The sequence below is a fragment of the Ammodytes marinus genome (assembly GCF_949987685.1).
Source record: "Ammodytes marinus genome assembly, chromosome: 6".
Taxonomy (NCBI): domain Eukaryota; kingdom Metazoa; phylum Chordata; class Actinopteri; order Uranoscopiformes; family Ammodytidae; genus Ammodytes; species Ammodytes marinus.
Window position 1 is genome coordinate 32,830,170 of NC_137235.1, and position 9,570 is coordinate 32,839,739.

Sequence of the window (9,570 nt, forward strand, 5' to 3'; positions counted from 1 at the left end):
TTATAGCCGCTAAAGAGGGGCTATGCAACTTTGAAATAAGGTTGAAAAACACAGAAATTGAGCCTTTTAATGTGGGGTTTACAGAAAGAAACAAATCGACATGATTGGCTGGCGGTTTATAAGGGAATTGGGGAATTAACTTCTGCGTAAAATGCCCCTTTTGCAGAAATCGGAAAAAATTTGTCTTTTCGATACCAAAATGTTTTGTCAATTGAGAAAAACTAGCAATGAAACACTGGCTGGTGGAGACGATTTCCCAGGCTTACACCACGCAGGGACTCCCGATGCCTGGTGGCCTTGTGGCTCACTCTACACGAAGTGTGGCCACTTCATGGGCAGCTTTAAAAGGAGTTGCTCTAGGTCAGGGGTGTCCAAACTTTTTTCACTGAGGGCCACATACAGAAAAATCTACGAAGGGCCGGGCCACTTTGCAAAAATAACACATTTATCAGGACATGTAGCTGCTCTGATGTTTAGTTTCATAGTGTCTTCGTAAATTGTAATCCTTCTTCACGGCAACAATTTACTTGCACATTAAACAGATACATTCCCCCTCTTGTTAAATGCCATTGATACACCCAGTTTTCTGCTTTTGTGTCTAATGTCCAGCTGGGTGAAAATAGTAGCCAGCCGAGATCCCGCCCCTCCAAGGGAGGTCCGGGGGTATGCCCCCCCGGGAGATTTTTTTAAGTGTTTAAAGTGAAATGGATGAATCTGGTGCACTTTGAGAGGGAAATTAAGAAGCTAAAGCTGAAGAATTTTGTATGAAAAAAATGGAGACACTGTGTCAGATGAATGACACATGGATTTTCTATAATAATATTAATTTAAAATAAAATATTATGCAGGGTCCTCTGGGATGGCTCTTTTTCTTTTATGAGACATATTTCTCTGTATGAGTGCATTTAAATTATTTAAAAATTAAAAGGGCCATATTACATTATATTTTTTAAATGTGCCACGGGCCAATCAATCAGTTTTGACACCCCTGCACCAGTGGGTTAACTAAGAAATGCAAAGATTTTTTTTTTCAAAGGGCCATATTATATTATATTATTAAAATTGGACGCGGGCCAATAAAAAGCGGGCCGCAGTTGGCCCGCGGGCCGTAGTTTGGACATCCCTGCTCTAGGTGATATACCTGTATGTGCGGCTGCTTCATGGAGCACTCCATGCACTTTCACCAGATTTTATAGGGTCAACGTTGCGTCCGCAACTATGGGCTCCACTATTCTCAGGTCTGCCACAGAGCGAGCTGATGACGGGGAATTTTCTTCGTAAGTTATGAACATAACTATGGATCTATGAGACCGACCGATGACCGTCACTATCTCCTGTCGCTCGGAACGTGCTGAGGCGTTCCAGGCAGGAGGAAGAGGCATGCTCCCCCGGATGCTAAATGCACTCCGAGCCCCGCCTCTGAAGGTCGGTCATACGACTCTGTTGATATTATGGTCTCGAAAGATAGGTAGAATGGAGGGTATCATTCACGGTTTAGACCGTAGTGACGGTCATCGGTCAGTCTCATAGATCCATAGTTATGTTCATAACTTACGTTCTGTGCTGTTCTATGAATCACAGCACGACCTGGTTATCAACGAGGTGCTTATGAAAAGACCCACGCTTATCACGTCTCTTAAAATAACACAAAGTAGCATGCATATCTGTGAAAGCTGTCAGAACAGATGACAGCTCAGGAGGACTGGCTGCACGCTGTTCACCTGCTTCGCGTTTCACACTTAATCTTTAACTCATTCATTCTAGCCGCAAGACACTGAAGTTACTGACAACAGAGATCCAACTAATGTGGTGAAGAAGTAAAACATCACCACACAAAATAGTGCAGTCATTTCCTGTTTTGTAAAGGCTTTTAGGCCCCTTTGCACCTAAAATGTGTCGCAATAGACATACTTTGTCAGCAGCACCGGCCTCTGTTTCCACTAAGAGCAGGGTTACAGCAATAGAATATTTCTTAGAATGCCAATTAATGGTTAATTTATTTCCCTCAAGAATATGCAAACAGTCAGGACACTTAAAGGTTAAGGAGGCTGGTAATATTCTTAGATGTTAAGGATATTTTTTAGATTGAACAGACAGAAAATCACAATTATGTTTTTGGTCACAAACAATACCAAGTATTTTCTCTTTATCCTAAGCCTGCTATCACTTACCCAAAAACTAAATTGTGTTGCACTGGGCGACACATTCCTTTTTTTTTTACTAGGAACTCTTCAGTTTATTTTTGTATCAGTCCAATTCCTGAACCGAGCTGACTTTAAGACAAAATGTGTATTAATCTGCAGCTATAAAATTGTCCCCCGTTACTCCTCCTTTGGTGAATTTAGCTAAAAATCACATTGCTAAGCTATTTTACGAATTGAATTAGCGTGCAGAGCACAGATGGGTGAATGACTGTGTATACGCATACAATGGCGGCGCATTGAACAACATTGAATTGTATTTGAGAGTATGAACCAGCTCATAGTGTTTTCACACACACTCATGTCTGCTTGCTGTGCACTGCTCTACCACATCCTCAGCATTATAATAATGCCTCTGCAAAGCCCTGCCTTCCTCCCCGGCTTTGCTCTCCAACTGATTTTAGTGTCTGTAAATATGCACTCTGTATATGTCACTATATTGTTATCCGTCTTCACTTCCGCTGAATAGAGTGGGTCACAGGAGACTAGAAGGGAAGCCAGGAGATAAATACCCAAAGCACCAGTGCTGAAAATGTAGCTGGTGTTTGCCTCTCTGACGGTGCTAATAGGGACTGGTGTTTTAAGGCCAGGACACACCAGCCCGATAATCGCCGTCGTCAAAAAAAAAGACAAATCTGTTTGGTGTGTGCCGTGACGTGGGCCGACGTAGAGGTCGTCGGGCTTGTTTTGAGCCTGGCGGCCGCCGATTGGACATGTTCAATCGGCGCCCGACCGTCTTTCATTTGGAGCAATTTGATTGGTGGAGGGCTAGCGAATCAGTGAAGCCCGGAAGTGAGGCGGGTAGCACTAACAGCTAACAACAGCTAGCCATCGTTTTAATGTGTTTGTTCGTTTCGTTTTGAGAGTACTCACATGCATCAACCCTTGTTGACTGCTCGACACCATGCTCGACACTCTCTGCTAAAAATTGTGCTCTTATGGTCCATAAATATAAATACGTATTTCTATCTATGTTTATGCTCTAGAGAGATGTTCAATCATTTCCGGCTTTCGTATTTTTTCGGGCCACAATACAGATTAGCGCCGCCTGCTGTTGTGGAGACATACGTCCCGCGAGTGTACGGAAAATAAACAGTCGTCTCGGTGTGTTCTTTGGCCGCGACGGGAAGATTGGAGCTTCCTGAAACGGCCGACTCCATTTTTTGCGTAGTCGGAACATGTCGGACTGGTGTGTCCTGGCCTTTAGCGACGGCGTCGGGGAAAGATTCCAACGGCTTCCACTATCACCTAACAACTCTTAGAACGGCTACTTTCTGCAGTTGGTGTAGCGCTCACAACGTCAAAACCCCGTTCTGCCGTTGTAAACAGACGGACTACGGCTCTGATTCGCTCTGACTACAGCGATAGGAGGTGATGACATGAGTTCTCCAATGCTAAAAATTCTACTCGACCGCCGTAGCCGTCCTCTCAACCGTTGTTGCTTAAAGTCCCTAATGTCAGTTTTAGGAGGGCCATAAATATCCCTTTGAGCCATCTGCGGTGAGTCAGCCAACGGATCATCAACTTGGGAGCCCTGCAGACATGCACTCAGTAGTGTTGTGTACGTTAAGCTTTTATTCATAAAGAGAGAAAAAATTATCTTGGTTGTAGGAATACAGAGACTGAAGGCTTTTGATATCATGGTCACTTTGCAAAACTAATTCCAGCCACAGTGGCTGTGAACAATGCAAAACAATAATGCTACATTTGCAAATGTATTTTACATTGACTATAGGTTTGGAGAGCTGCTTTCATGAGGCTTTGTGAAGTGTTCAACAAGATTGCTAGTTAGTGTTTGGCATGGACCTATAAAGATGGGCGAACTGTACAACATACTTTCTAGGAGACAGGTATGCATTTTGCAATGATGATTAAAAAAAACTCAAACCGGGATCAATTAATCGGTCGATAAAGCCAGTTCATTTGACTCAGTGTCAATGTCACCACATCCAATTCTACACAATCCTATAAGCACTTCTTAGTGTTTGGCCAGCCTTTAGCATTTATACGCCTATGATTGAAAACAATACGCCTGCACATGTGTTATGAGGAGGAAATCATAAACTGGCGTAACAATAAGTACAAACAGACTCGGATCACCAGAGCTGTTGTAAACAGAGACTGTGAGGTTCCTTTTTAGAAAAAGTGCCTTCAGCCATAATGCTGCACTACCTTTAATCTATTAAAGGTAGTGCACACTACCCCCAACTATAAGGGAACGTCCCACTCTGGCCAACTTTAAGAGCCAAGTAAAGGTAGCTATGAACTAACCAAAGGTGCAACCACCTCTAAATGTATGCTGTACCTTATTAGATGTGTATTAATTGTGTATTTGTTTAACCTACTAATCCTACTAATGAATTATCCTGTTTTTCTTTTTCTTTTTTTGTTTCTCTGTGTTTTTATATAGCAAATGTTTCTATCTTTGTCATTTTTATTGTAACATCAACCTGCCTAACAGGCCCGGTTCTAGACAGTTCGATTAGGGTGGGCCTGTAGAAATTTTAGGTGGGCACACACTGGGCAGAGAGACCGAAGATGCGAGCGCGCACAGAGCGCGCAAGGCAATTTTTTTTGCCCTTGTAAGATCTCTGCGTCTGCTTTTTCGCACATTTACTGTGAATTGTGTAGAACACAATATGCAAATAAACTTTGAGTGTTGCTGTGTGGGAGATTTGATTCTTGCATGTTTTTTTTCCAAAATGTTTATGAATAATTATATACAACATAATGTACCTTTTTTTTTATTGAAGAGAAAGCTTTTGGACTGGGCAACCTGAATGGTGGTAGTCCAGAGCTATATACTACAGTATACACACTATATACAGTCTTTCCACTATTGGCTCCGATGTCCAGCTGGGTGAAAATAGTAGCCTGCCGAGGTCTCGACCCTGCTAGGGGTGTCCGGGGGTATGCCCCCCCGGGAGATTTTTTTTTACATTTTTAAAGTGAAATGCATTAATCTGGTGCACTTTGAGAGGAGGAGGCTAAATCTGAGGAATTAACAAAATAATTTGGGGACACTGGGTCGGATGAATTATAAGATATTGAAATATATATCCATAGAAATATAAATTTGAAATTAAATATTATGCAGGGTCCTCTGGGTTGGGCTTGGTGCTCTTTTTCTTTTACGGGACATATTTTTCTGTAATATAATGAATTCATTTAAATGCAGTGAGAGGAACGAAGCAGAAGAACTCGGTTGTCCAGTTATCTTTTTTTCCACAGACAAGGCTGAAATAGGCTATAGACTATACACAGTGCATGGGCAACTGAGGGCAGCCCCATTTCCAAATATTTTTAAATAAACTCAATACACACTGTGCATGCCATGGACTTGAATGTGACGTGATCAGTTAACCTCGGATTACCTCCCAGATGAACTGATTCAATTATTAAGCTATTAACTATCTACCAAAACATTGTATTCCTTTTATTGTGCGATAATTTACATTTACATAATATGATGTTGATATCAAACACACAAACTAAAAAAAAATTAAATAAAAAAAAAAATTGGGGGGTCCCCCTGGCAGTCGGGACCCTAAGCAACCGCTCATTTCGCTTATGCCTCGGGCCGGCTCTTCTGACCAGTGACCACTATAAGCAGGTGGGTAACTTGGAGGCAGGCTGTCCTGCCCACCCAACAATACAATTAGAAGCAATGCATGGTAATGGTAATGGTAACAGGTCCGTCCGATAGTGGGTCTGGACTTCCACCTAAAAAAAAATAAAAACAAAAAAATAAATAAAAAATTGATTGGGTGGGCACAGCCCACATTTGGGTGGGCACAGCCCACCCTGGCCCCTGGCTACCGCCGGCCCTGTTGCCTAATGGACTACAGATGTAAATTAGCCCCCGGGCTACAATCTGGCATATTTGTGTGCACTGCTGTACATGTTCATTGATGTGCATTGTACTGAAACAAATAAAAAAATTAAACAATAGACGAAGCAAGTCGATAGTAGGCCATACAAAACCAAAATATTATGTTATGACAAAATACATGATATTAATTGCTGATCATTCAAAAAGCTGAGATATATTCTAACACAATGTGATGTTCCGCAGCTGCCACCAACAGGGCAATGATGTTGCTGTCATCTTTGCATATCACAAATCACTACAATACCCGCCTCTGAAAAATGCCTTTTCCTTATTTCCAACCCACTGGCACCAGCTCCCAATGACAGCAGTGTCTCTATATACTGCATGTGTTTGTGCTACCATAATGTCTATACCTACTTCCTCTGACGTGGGCAGTCCCCAATCACCACCCGGTCCCAGCGCACTATCTATTACATCTTTCCATCCCTGCACGGGTCTTTCCATCCGCTGAGTGGGAGAGCGCCTGCCTCAGTTCCTGAACCGGGTGTTTATGTACAGGCGTGTGTGTGTCTGTGTGTGTTGTGTGTGATGTGTGTGATTAAGGCAGAGCAATATGTAAGGTCTCCGTGAGCCTAATTCCAGCTGAGTGGATTTGGCTTTGTGCCTCCCACACAGGTGATGAGAGGGGAGGATGGGGGGCAGGCAGGTTGGAACACAGGGGCTGAGAGAAGAGGACGGAAGTGAAACAGAGAAAGACAGAGAGGGGGCTCATGGGAGACAGACACACAGAGGGAGGGGGGGTGCAGGAGTGACTCTTAAGTTCCGGCCTTTTTTTAATAAAAATAAATCCCTTATCTCATTGCATCTGCATGGGGAAGGAATTCTGACATGGCTTCCCATACGGTTCTCATGCTATTTGTTTCCATGGTGAGCTGAGGTCCTATTGGCATACTGTATGTCTTTGGCTTAGAAAGTCAAACCTCAGCTGTTTTGCAGCAACAAACTTGGATTTGGGAATAACGTCCACATTTATTTCTAAATATTTAGTTTAAAATATTGTTTTATTAAAAGCATTTCTGCATATCTCTGCACATTTAAACGCAATGAGGAACTACTTGAATTTACATTTTTAATTTTTTGTCAAGCATAACATAAAAGGTGAAGTAGAGGGAAAAAAAGAAACACAAAAAAGAGGCAAAAAACTCAAACAAAACTACCCATCTACCCCGTTTATGTTCCAATTGTTTGTTTATTTCTAAATATTTTGTAGACAGGAACAATGGCTGCTTTAGAAAGAGTCCCCTTATTTTAGATGCTGAAGGATGTCTGCTTTCAGATTGCTGCTGCTGTGCTACAGTAACTTTATGTTACATCGCAGCATTTAGGTTTGGCCATGTTACCTTCTAGAATAGGACAATTTAAACGTCAAACAGCAAGAATGTAAAGAAAGCTCTAAAGCACATTTACTTAAATCTTATTTCCAGCAGCATGTTTAATAGAGTTGATTCTTCCTATGAGGTGAATGTTAAGGAAATCAAGAACAGTTTGTATGGCTGTTTATTTTTTTGACAACAAGATCTAGGCATGATTGACAGCACATGCACTGCCATGACGAAAAGGGGCACAGCCACCATTAAAAATAGAGAAAACTCCCTACTGGACTTCATGTTTGACGCATTCGGGTTAATGCGATGCGGTACACTGAATTGGCGTTGGTGGGTATACAGCGGGCACACAGACAGTCAGCTGGATTTGACATTTCCTCTTTCTAAACCATTCTCCAACAGTCTCTCAGAGGAGCTGAGGTAGGGGGCTGAGCGCGGTGACTCATACGTTGTCTGTCTCCATCTAACTTCCCCCCAGTCAGTGACAGAAGGGTAGGAAGGATGTTGGAGGTTTGCCTCTCAATTTCTCCTTTTTTTACTCCCCTCTCTTTCCTCCTCCTCCTCATCATATTGGCAGTAGCTCCCCAGAGTTGCCACCTCAACCAACTGACTCCGGGAAGAATTTGGTTGTTTGAGAGGACACTTAAAGGTTACACATCCCTCATTGCTGGAGGCATTCCTCCCCCCTTCCTTCCTTCCTCTCGACAGAGCTATCAGATAGAACCAGGGACTCATTTGATCTGGATAGCCCACTGCCTTGATCACGAGGAGCCGCTGCTTCTTGATGGTCTGTGTGGGTAGGTTGGAGGGGCAGAGGAGGAAATTCACGTAACATAATTATATTAAAAAAAAGATCAAGCATTAAAGCAAGGCAGCATGTACAGATGCTTCTTCACCGGTGATAAATGTCAGGCGGTCATTGTATCAGCGTCATATACAGGTCAGTCAGCACATTTAATATATGGTTCTTTTGACTACTGAAAGAGGTCCAACATCAAATTGTCTGTCAAAATTGTATATTTCACTGGTGGAAATGGCCACTTTAAGTTGAAAGTGTTGGCAGCTTACATGGCCATTCGCCTGCGTGTCTCAGTTGTTGTTGTAGATTTCACAAAAGAAGACATTGCACTTTGCTGCATAAAACGCCATGATGAGAAATGATGCAGAGTTCTCTTTAACGGCTGAGTCAGAGGTGACGGAGCGGTGATCTGTGGGCACTGGGCAGTAGTTAACGTCCAAAACATGTGGGCAGATCTCTCACAATACTTGATACTGAGCCAGAAGTGTGTGCCCTAACAGATACTGGCACAGCCTGACCTAATATAACCAAACTGGTGGTGAGAGGTTCATACCTGCTAATCTCCATGAATCTCCTGTGTTCAAAGCGTTTGGGAGTGTGTTGAAATGTCAGTGGGAGGAAAGTGTCTTTGTTCCAGGATGTTCGTATGAAGAAAGAATTGAGACCACAAGAATCTTGGCTTGGTGGTGAGAGAAGATGTTGAGTCACATACATTGACCAACATGCAGTTATAAAATAACATTGGTTTGGAACACCATTAAATGCCTTTGTTTTTTTTAGAAACTTCATGATGCGAAAAAAGCTTAGAAGACTTGTACCATTGCCATATGTATTGTACATGTAAGCAGCTCAAAGAATGACTCACTAAAGTAGGTGACAAGGCGGCTGGTGTGTGTGTGTGTGTGTGTGTGTGTGTGAGTGTTTGTGTGTGTGTGTGTGTGTGTGCGCGCGTGTGTGTGTGTGTGTGTGTGTGTGTGTGTGTGTGTGTCTGCGCAGGTACAGATTGACATTAAGCTGCTGTGGAGTCATCAGTGAGAAAAATTCTTAAATCCTCCAGAATACTGCAGGGGCATGACAAGGCAGGCATGTGTGGGTCAGAGATGCTGGAGCTGAAAGAGCAGAAGCTGTGTGTGTGTGTGTGTGTGTGTGTGTGTGTGTGTGTGTGTGTGTGTGTGTGTGTGTGTTTGGGTGGGCACTTTTGTATAGGAAGATCTATCAACATTTTGATGACACCCATCCTATTGACTGAAAGTGCAGCTCACTTTATAGCCTCCATAGGCCCTTTCCTATATTATTAGAGCATACTATTATGAAAACTACTTTTTAAAATGCTTACATGAATGTACTTTGGCA